This window comes from Salvia miltiorrhiza, chromosome 1 (assembly GCF_028751815.1).
Source record: "Salvia miltiorrhiza cultivar Shanhuang (shh) chromosome 1, IMPLAD_Smil_shh, whole genome shotgun sequence".
Taxonomy (NCBI): Eukaryota; Viridiplantae; Streptophyta; class Magnoliopsida; order Lamiales; family Lamiaceae; genus Salvia; species Salvia miltiorrhiza.
In genome coordinates, this window is record NC_080387.1 from 26,420,832 (window position 1) to 26,431,312 (window position 10,481).

Consider the following 10,481-nt stretch of genomic DNA (forward strand, 5'->3'; position numbering starts at 1 on the left):
ACAAAGTGATTGAGGATGGGAGTAAACGTCCACACGATCGTGGCTTACTTCATGTTCGATTTCACAAGTTTGTTGAGTTGAGACTTCTATTCAAAATATTTAAATCCATTTAAGTAGTGGGAGTTATGCGGTAAACGTCCACCCTATCGTGGCTTACTCGTATGATTTTCATAAGTACTTTAGAGGATGGATTTTAAATAAGATAACTAAGAAATTAAATTGAATGCGGCATGGTCCTAGTGAGTATGTCAAATTCGAGAATTTAATTTCAAAGTTAGATTGTGGTTATTACTAAATAATTTTTATTCTTAAAATTATGTAGACCTCCACATGCGGTCTCAAGACAAAGTGATTGAGAATATGAGTAAACGTTCACCCTATCGTGGCTTACTTCATATTTGATTTCACAAGTTTGTTAAGTTGAGATTTCTATTAAAAATATTTAAATCCATTTAAGTAGTGGGAGTTATGCGGTAAACGTCCACCCTATCGTGGCTTACTCGTATGATTCTCATAAGTACTTTAGAGGATGGATTTTAAATAAGATAACCAAGAGGTTAAATTGAAAGCGGTATGGTCCTCGTGAGTATGCTAATTTCGAGAATTTAACTATCGAGGTTAAATTGTGGTCGCTGCTTAGATATCATTTCAAGTACAATGTACAACTCCCCATCGGAGTCCCTTCTTGAAAATGATATGGTCTAGTTAAAGTCCGACTATTAATTTCCTTTGTCAAAAGGTTAAGTTGACATGGATGGAAGTTAAACGACTAGGTAAATAGTCTGGTTGAGGAAATCATGGTAAACGTTCACCCTATCGTGGCTTACTCGTGAGTTTTCTTGGGCAGTTGGAGGTTTCATTAATATTGTTTTATCAAAAGGTTACAATATTATTGTTACGAATTATGTGCTTTATGTTCGTTACCTTCAGATATGTCTATGTCTCTTATTGTTTATTTATTCTTGCACAAATTCTTTTAACCGGTCCACATATATAAAATGGAAACGCAGTTTTGGATTTCTATCTTTATCACAAACTAAACACATATTTTGTGTTGCTTACTACTCGACGTTCTATTTGTTCGAACAATGAGACAACTGATGGGAAAAAGGAACTACATAAAAGGTGGCATGTGACGAATAATATGGCTATATGCTTTATTATGAGTATAATGTCACAAACCTTGTAGCTCCAACATCAGGGCATGGACGATGCTATTAGCATCATGCTGAATCTCAAGAAAGTGTTCGAAGAGTTGGACTGAGCTGTTCATTTAAATTTGATGAGAGTAATCTTGTTAATTTTATGAGTGAGCACAGCTCAGTGCACGAGCATGTCATGCAAATTTTGACGGACTTGACTTGCTCAGTGGGAGTATCGACGGTGAGGCAAAAGTCGATATTATCCTGAACTCTCTTCCCAAGTCTTTTAATTAAGAACTTCCGCCTCAACGCTGTTATGAGCAAGAAAGATAATACTCTTTTTGAGTTGTTGAATGCTCTAGTTACGACTAAGGAAGTTGTGGGAAAGAGATGTGCAAGCACTTGTTATTGCCAAAGGAGAGCTATCTTCTTCGTCGAACGACGGGAAGAAGAAGGGTCCAAGGGGCAAGAAAGACAAGGGAAATAGTGGGAGTAGTGGTGTGATAAGATTGAGTATTGAAGATTTTTTCTTTCAATACTCAAGGCAAAGGGTTAAGGTACTTCACTTGCTATAGTAACTGACACATATCAGCTCATTTTCTACTCAATTGTGAGTAGTGGATAACGAGAGAAACTGATAATGATTGTTACACCTTGCATGGCCTTTTAAGCTGACAAGGAAGCTGAGAAGTGATGAGATGATTGTCTTCATAGGCAACGTGACTAGAGTCGCAGTTGTTGCAATTGAAGCCTTGTCTTTAAGTTCTAAAGACATAGTTTAGTTTTTGAGAGTTCCTTATCATGTTCCAAAATTTTGAATAGATGGATCTTATGTCATTTTTGATAGTGGTGTTTCTATCATAAGAAATGACAAAGTTGTCTATTCTGGTATTTTGAACATCTCTCTTCATACTATAACTTGTCTACAAAATACCTTTATATTGCATTTACATCATCGAACAAAAGAAAGAGAAAAGTTAAGGCTGATCTCTCATGAGGATCTTACACATATATTGATACCCTAGAAATAGGTCACATCTATCTTAATAGGATCCAAAGGCTCGTGTCTAAATAAGTACATTGGATTCAATCCAGGTTGTACTATTTCGAACCTGCGAATCCTGTATAGAGGAAAAGATGGAGACCAGGTCATTCATGACAAAGGGGATAAAGGGCCAATAATGTGTTAGGAATGATCTTTTCTGATTCATTGTCAGTGTTTGGGATTCCAACCCAGTTTACTACACCATGTAATCCCTATATAAAATGGTGTGGTGGAGAGAAGAAATAGGTCACTCTTGGAAAAAATATATTCGATGATGAGTTATGTATCTTTGCAATTAGTCCTAAAGAATCAGAAGGTGGTTATTAGCAATGACACACGATTCTTAGAAGTGGACTATGGGAGTAATCACTAATCCAAGTCAGATAGTGTACTTCAAGAAATTGAAGACATTAGACAGGCGATTCCATCACCCAAGCCAAGTGTGCAAGAGTTTTGTACCACAAGACACTGCACGCACTGTTGACACACATGTGCCACCACAGATCCATTGTAGTGGGAGGGTTGTGGGACAACCTGATCGATTTATGTTCTTGGGAGAATCTTTGGATTCAGTCCCTGGTAGTGAATATAAGAGAATCGACCCAGATATCTACTTGGAATTAGTGGAAGACGAGAATGTAGATTTCTGGCACGCCTCAATGGAGGAATCCATTAAGAATATGGTTGTATACTAAGAAAATCTTGCTACCAGAATGCCGTAAAGCCATAGGTTGCAAGTGAGTATACAAGAGAATGATAAGTCCGAATGAGCAAGGTCGTAGCTTTTAAAGCTAGACTGGTGGCGAAAGGTTATGCCGAGTGTGAAGGTATAGGTTATGATGATTTTTTCGCCAGTGCCATGCTCAGAACATTCGGATCATTTTACCCATAACAGCTCACTTAAACCATCGAGGTTACGTGAGGGAGAGAGAGAAACATCTCGTGTCAATCGCTCTCGTGTCATCGGTGATGTGGTTTATCTTGCATTTTATGTAGATAATATCCTCCTAATTGGCGACAATATGGAGCTATTATCAAGACATAAAGTAATGGTTATCCGAACAGTCTCATATGAAAGACTAAGGAGGTACAGTATACGTCTCTGTGATCAAGGTTATAAGGGATCACTAGAAAAAGGATGTTGGGCTTATCTCGAGTGTCTTACATTGATACTGTGAATGCTCGTTTTAGTATGAATACCGCCAAGAAAGGATTGCTACCTTTTAGATATGGCGTTCATTTATCTAAAGACTATGTCTTAAGATACCTGTTGAGGTTGAGGAAATGAAGACAGTATTCTACGTTTCCGCAGTAGATAGCTTCATGTATGGATTACTATGTACGAGATCTTATATTTGCTATGCAATTAGCATGGTTGTAAGATATCAGTATAGTCCTAGTTAAGACACTGAACTGTGGTAAATTATATTCTCAAGTACATGACTAGAGAATAAGGATAGTTTACCAGCTAGACAGTTTAGTTCCCTTTTTGGATTATACGATTTCGGATTTCCAGGCTGACCGGAACAAAGAATAATTACCTCGAGCTATGTGTTTTTTCTTGGGAGGTAAAACCTTTTGGTTTGACCACTACCTCCAGGATCTAAGGGTAATTCCTAGTTTGCGTGGGAGCATCACCTTCGTGATACCTCAAGTGCAGTTGCGAACTCTAAGGAATCCAAGAACCACAAGGGGTTAAACACATGGAGAGTAAGTACCAAGTTATACGATTATTCGTAAATCGAGGTTTTTTGTGCTCAAAGAATAAATTCTCACATATTGGAGAAACCTACTGATCTTTCACAAAAGGCTTATCGCAAATGGTCATTGAAAGATGGGAATGCGATTGATGCCAGATTGATGCCACCCACTTAGGAAACTTTAAGTATAAGTGGGAGAAGTGTTAGGTGATTGGTAAATAGACGCATTGTATACTAAAAGTTTGCTTTAGTATAAGTGGGAGATTGTTGGATTTGTATACTGAAAGCAAGAACGTTTTATGCTTGTATACAATGCTTCCTAAGTTCACTATCTAATCTCCTATCTGATTGTGTTCATGATTGCATATGTATGTTCTTTATCTCTATATAAGTAGATTATATGGTGTGTTGTAGATCACAGAAGACCATATAATTGGAATAACCTTAAGAGATATAATATGATCACAGCCGAAATAACTCTAGGACAAGTTATTGGTTTAGGCTGCAGTATAGATGGAAGTAGTTTGTCTTGGCTACTTGTCTATACTGGTACGTCATTACGTATTGATAGGACCACAGTTTGAGATGTATTCTTCTATCTGACTTAAGTGAAGAATCAAGATCTCGGTGACTTATAAATCTTAATACTAATAAGTATTCAGATATATATATTAATTCGTATATCACTTTGACTTACTATGGGTGAAAGTTATATACTAACTCGAGTACTCTGTATCTTGGGTGATAGCGATTAATATATGATATTTGATTATCTGTATTAGTACCCGTATCCGGTATAGGATAATGACATCCCCTTAAGGAGCTCAATAAGGTTTATTACGCTAAACCCTGCAGGTTGATTAAGTTCAGGCGTAATAATAAAGTTTGAGTGGTACTGCTTAAGGAATTATTAAGAGATTAATTAATTTAAGCTGTCAGAGCTCTAATTAATTAATGGATGTCGGATATTTTAAATACGGAGATTTAATAAGTCTAAATACAAGCCCCGACTCATCACCGGCAATAAAGGGGTAAGTCAGTATCGGTTCTCTAGTGGAATGAACTGATATTTATAAATTAATTATGGTCTGGGCTGACCATAGATAAATTAATTTATTTGAGGCCCATCTTTATTCCTTGTATCTGGTCCCTGGACTGGCCCAATGTCTCCTAGCCCTAGAAGGAGAGAAAAACGCCTCCTACACTAATTCTGTGTCCACACGTATTTAATTTTAATTAAATACAGCTGTCAGCTCTCAGGAAAATACATTGATAAAATATTAGGGTTTTGAGAGCTGTGGGGCGCAGGGAAGAAAAACGTGTGGGGCTTATTTCTCTCTTGGGACTTTCATAGATCGTTGTCCATCCAACGGTGAAAGCTGAGCGGGATACAGTCGAGAAGATCAGAGCTGGAGTCAGATTTTCGCAGGAAACCAAGTTCTGGCAGTCTCCGTAAAACGGCCATAACTTCCTCCACATAACTCCGATTCAGACGAATCAGGCGGCCACGGAAAGCTCTCTCGAAGACGAAGAAGTCGTATTTCTGGGCGAAATACGATTTGAGGACGTTTGAGGCTTCAAACGAAGGCTTGAAGCTGACTGGTCTGTTCAGATGCGAATCTGCGAATTCTTCTGAATTCTTCAGGTATTTCTGAGCTCCAACGTGCAGCTGTTAAATTCATAGGAGCATGTTAGGGATTAATCGTTGTATGATAAATTAATAATATTCCAAGAAACGATCATCGGGCAAACGGAACGTTAATTCAGTTTAATATTCCTACACTTACCTTTTTCAAGGTAATATATATGACATCCATTTGCCAGACCTCGATGGTTTAAGTAAGCTGATATGGGTAAAATGATCCGAATGTTCTGAGCATGGCACTGGCGAAAATATCATCATAACCTATACCCATACACTGGGCATAACCTTTCGCCACCAGTCTAGCTTCGAAAGCTATGACCTTGCTCATTCGGGCTTGTCATTATCTTGTATACTCACTTACAACCTAAGGCTTTACTGCCTCCTGGTAGCAAGATTTTCTAGTATACACCCATATTTTTAATGGATTGCTCCATTGAGGCGTGCCATGAATCTACATTCTCGTTTCCCACTAATTCCAAGTAGATATCTGGGTCGATTCTCTTATATTCACTACCAGGGACTGAATCCAAAGATCTTCCCAAGAACATAAATCGATCGGGTTGTCCCACAACCCTCCCACTACAATGGATCTGTGGTGGCACATGTGTGTCAACAGTGCGTGCAGTGTCTTGTGGTACAAAACTCTTGCACACTTGGCTTGGGTGATGGAATCGCCTGTCTAATGTCTTCAATTTCTTGAAGCACACTATCTGACTTGGATTAGTGATTATTCCCATAGTCCACTTCTAAGAATCGTGTGTCATTGCTAATAACCACCTTCTGATTCTTTAGGACTAATTGCAAAGATGCATAACTCATTATCGGACATATTTTTCAAGAGTGACCTATTTCTTCTCTCCACCACACCATCTTATATAGGGATTACACGGTGTAGTAAACTGGGTTGGAATCCCAAACACTGACAATGAATCAGAAAAGATCATTCCTAACACATTATTGGCTCTTTCTCCCTTTTGCCATGAATGACCCGGTCTCCATCTTTTCCTCTATACAGGATTCGCAGGTTCCAAAAGGTACAACTTGGATTGAATCCAATGTACTATTTAGACACGAGCCTTTGGATCCTATTAAGATAGATGTGACCTAATCTAGGGTGTCAATATATGTGTAAGATCCTCATGAGAGATTAGCCTTAACTTTTCTCTTTCTTTTGTTCGATGATGTAAATGCAATATGAAGGTATTTTGTAGACAAGTTATAGTATGAAGAGAGATGTTCAAAAATACCAGAATAGACAACTTTGTCATTTCTTATGATAGAAACACCACTATCAAAAATGACATAAGATCCATCTATTCAAAATTTTGGAACATGATAAGGAACTCTCAAAAAACTAAACTATGTCTTTAGAACTTAAAGACAAGTCTCCAATAGCAACAACTGCGACTCTAGTCACGTTGCCTATGAAGACAATCATCTCATCACTTCTCAGCTTCCTTGTCAGCCTAAAAGCCATGCAAGGTGCAACAATCATTATCAGTTTCTCTCGTTATCCACTACTCACAACTGAGTAGAAAACGAGCTGACATGTCTCAGTTACTATAGCAAGTGAAGTACCTTAACCCTTTGCCTTGAGTATCGAAAGAAGAAATTTCCAATACTCAATCTTATCACACCACTACTCCCACTATTTCCCTTATCCTTCTTGCCCCTTGGACCCTTCTTCTTCCCGTCATTTGACGAAGAAGATGGCTCACCTTTGGCAATAACAAGTGCTTGCACATCTCTTTCCCACAACTTCCTTAGCCGTAACTAGAGTAACTCAAAAGAAGTATCTTTCTTGCTCATAACAGCATTGAGGCGGAAATTCTTAATTAAAAGACTTGGGAAGAGAGTTCAGGATAATATCGACTTTTGCCTCACCGTCGATACTCCCACTGAGCAAGTCAAGTCCGTCAAAATTTGCATGACATGCTCGTGCACTGAGCTGTGCTCACTCATAAAATTAACAAGATTACTCTCATCAAATTTAAATGAACAGCTCAGTCCAACTCTTCGAACACTTTCTTGAGATTCAGCATGATGCTAATAGCATCGTCCATGCCCTGATGTTGGAGTTACAAGGTTTGTGACATTATACTCATAATAAAGCATATAGCCATATTATTCGTCACATGCCACCTTTTATGTAGTTCCTTTTTCCCATCAGTTGTCTCATTGTTCGAACAAATAGAACGTCGAGTAGTAAGCAACACAAAATATGTGTTTAGTTTGTGATAAAGATAGAAATCCAAAACTGCGTTTCCATTTTATATATGTGGACCAGTTAAAAGAATTTGTGCAAGAATAAATAAACAATAAGAGACATAGACATATCTGAAGGTAACGAACATAAAGCACATAATTCGTAACAATAATATTGTAACCTTTTGATAAAACAATATTAATGAAACCTCCAACTGCCCAAGAAAACTCACGAGTAAGCCACGATAGGGTGAACGTTTACCATGATTTCCTCAACCAGACTATTTACCTAGTCGTTTAACTTCCATCCATGTCAACTTAACCTTTTGACAAAGGAAATTAATAGTCGGACTTTAACTAGACCATATCATTTTCAAGAAGGGACTCCGATGGGGAGTTGTACATTGTACTTGAAATGATATCTAAGCAGCGACCACAATTTAACCTCGATAGTTAAATTCTCGAAATTAGCATACTCACGAGGACCATACCGCTTTCAATTTAACCTCTTGGTTATCTTATTTAAAATCCATCCTCTAAAGTACTTATGAGAATCATACGAGTAAGCCACGATAGGGTGGACGTTTACCGCATAACTCCCACTACTTAAATGGATTTAAATATTTTTAATAGAAATCTCAACTTAACAAACTTGTGAAATCAAATATGAAGTAAGCCACGATAGGGTGAACGTTTACTCATATTCTCAATCACTTTGTCTTGAGACCGCATGTGGAGGTCTACATAATTTTAAGAATAAAAATTATTTAGTAATAACCACAATCTAACTTTGAAATTAAATTCTCGAATTTGACATACTCACTAGGACCATGCCGCATTCAATTTAATTTCTTAGTTATCTTATTTAAAATCCATCCTCTAAAGTACTTATGAAAATCATACGAGTAAGCCACGATAGGGTGGACGTTTACCGCATAACTCCCACTACTTAAATGGATTTAAATATTTTGAATAGTGTAGTGGGCAAAATTCGTCAACTTGGCTCAAGCCCAATTAACATTCCAAGCTGGACTAATGAGCCGAACAAACCCGGCCAGTCCAGCCCGACAGACCTCAGACCAACTTGGATCATTAACAGGTTGGCCCAATTACTTAAGAAAACTTGTCGTCTAGCCCAATAAGTGAAATTATACTCATCACAGGATCAACCTGGACTGACCCAGGTTGACTATCCACTTTAGGTCCAAATTGTCTAAACAGTCGGGCTGCATTCGGCCTAAGCCCACCGAGCTAGTTTGCCAGTTTGGCACAATCCTAAAAAGCCCAACTAGTCAAACGGACTGGTCCGTCTAGCCCGAAAAGCTATAGATCGACTTAAATCCACAACCAAGCTGGATATGTCGCATGCGGCCCACGGGTTATAGCCGACCTGGATTGACGAGGTTATAAGACCTAGCCGTCAAAACCCTAGAAGACGCCTCCCCACCGTCAAACCCTAAAAAGACGTCTTCCACCAAGCTGACGCAGTCAAAGGGTAATCTTCATGATCCCGTCCAAAGCGCAACAACCTAAGAGATAAGGGTTTTGATGAGGCCAGACTGTAGAAACCCTAGCGGCCGGACGTCTCCTATATAAACGTCCAGACTAGATCATTAAGGAAGAGGAAAAAATCCTACTTGCTCTCTCTACTTCTTGAATTCTCTCTATTCCGCCACCACGCTGATTGGCTCTGTCAAGTCGGAAATAGCCAACTTGGCCTATCTCCTCCTCCCATATTCCACTATCACAATACATTGTCACCGTTTCCACCCTCCGACGCCGCTTACAGCCTGGAATAACCACGCATTCCAGCCTGTCTTTCTCTCTCATTTAAATTCATTTATAATTCCGCTTTGCTATTCCGTTACTGACTTGAGCGTCGGAGGCTCTACGGTCGACACCCCCACCCGGTGCTCAACCTAGGGCTCTTACGTGTTTTTGTGTTGACAGGTTGCTAGTGCCCAATCTATCCGGACGTGCAGACGTCAACTTCAATTGTAGATTTTAGCCTCTACAATTTGGCGCCCACCGTGGGGCCCTAGCAATCAAGCGAATCAACGCACTTTCCTTAGATCTCTACGAGCATCAATCATGTCTGACGGTTGTGACGAATCTGAAACTCCTGATGCACCCCACGTGGCTACTCAGGCTGACCTAGCCGCCCAGATCGCCACCAAGACGGAACTACATCACTCTTGATCCCGTCAAAGGGTACGTAGGCAACTCTACGGAGCATAATCTGGCCCAAGAACTACATTCGGCTTGATCCTCACAAGAGGTATGTAGGAAACTCTCCGGAGTGCAGCCACCAACCTCAAATCGACGTGTCTCAGCCTGTCCTGCGACGTTAGCGCCTTGCGAGATACAAGTCGCCAATGATGACTCCTCTACACGGACAAGATCAACTTGTATCATTAAGGAATGAAACATCATCACAACATGAAATTCAAGACCATTGGTCTCTAGTCATCCAGTTGAACGAACCACCCAACTTGGACCAATCAACGAGATAGTCAAAAAGTTCGTAAATATTTATCTTTTTTAAAGCTAGAATTAGCCACTTGTTCAAATGTCCACATGGTACTAACCACAGTTGGTCGAAGTCAGTACGACCAAAATATAATGAATTCCAACTTGCTTCAATCGGAAATACTTGACTTGGACAATTTAGAGCCAACAACACTACAATTCCATATTTTGCTTCAAAAAATAATCCCAAGCCGGCATGTTGCATGAAAGCATTA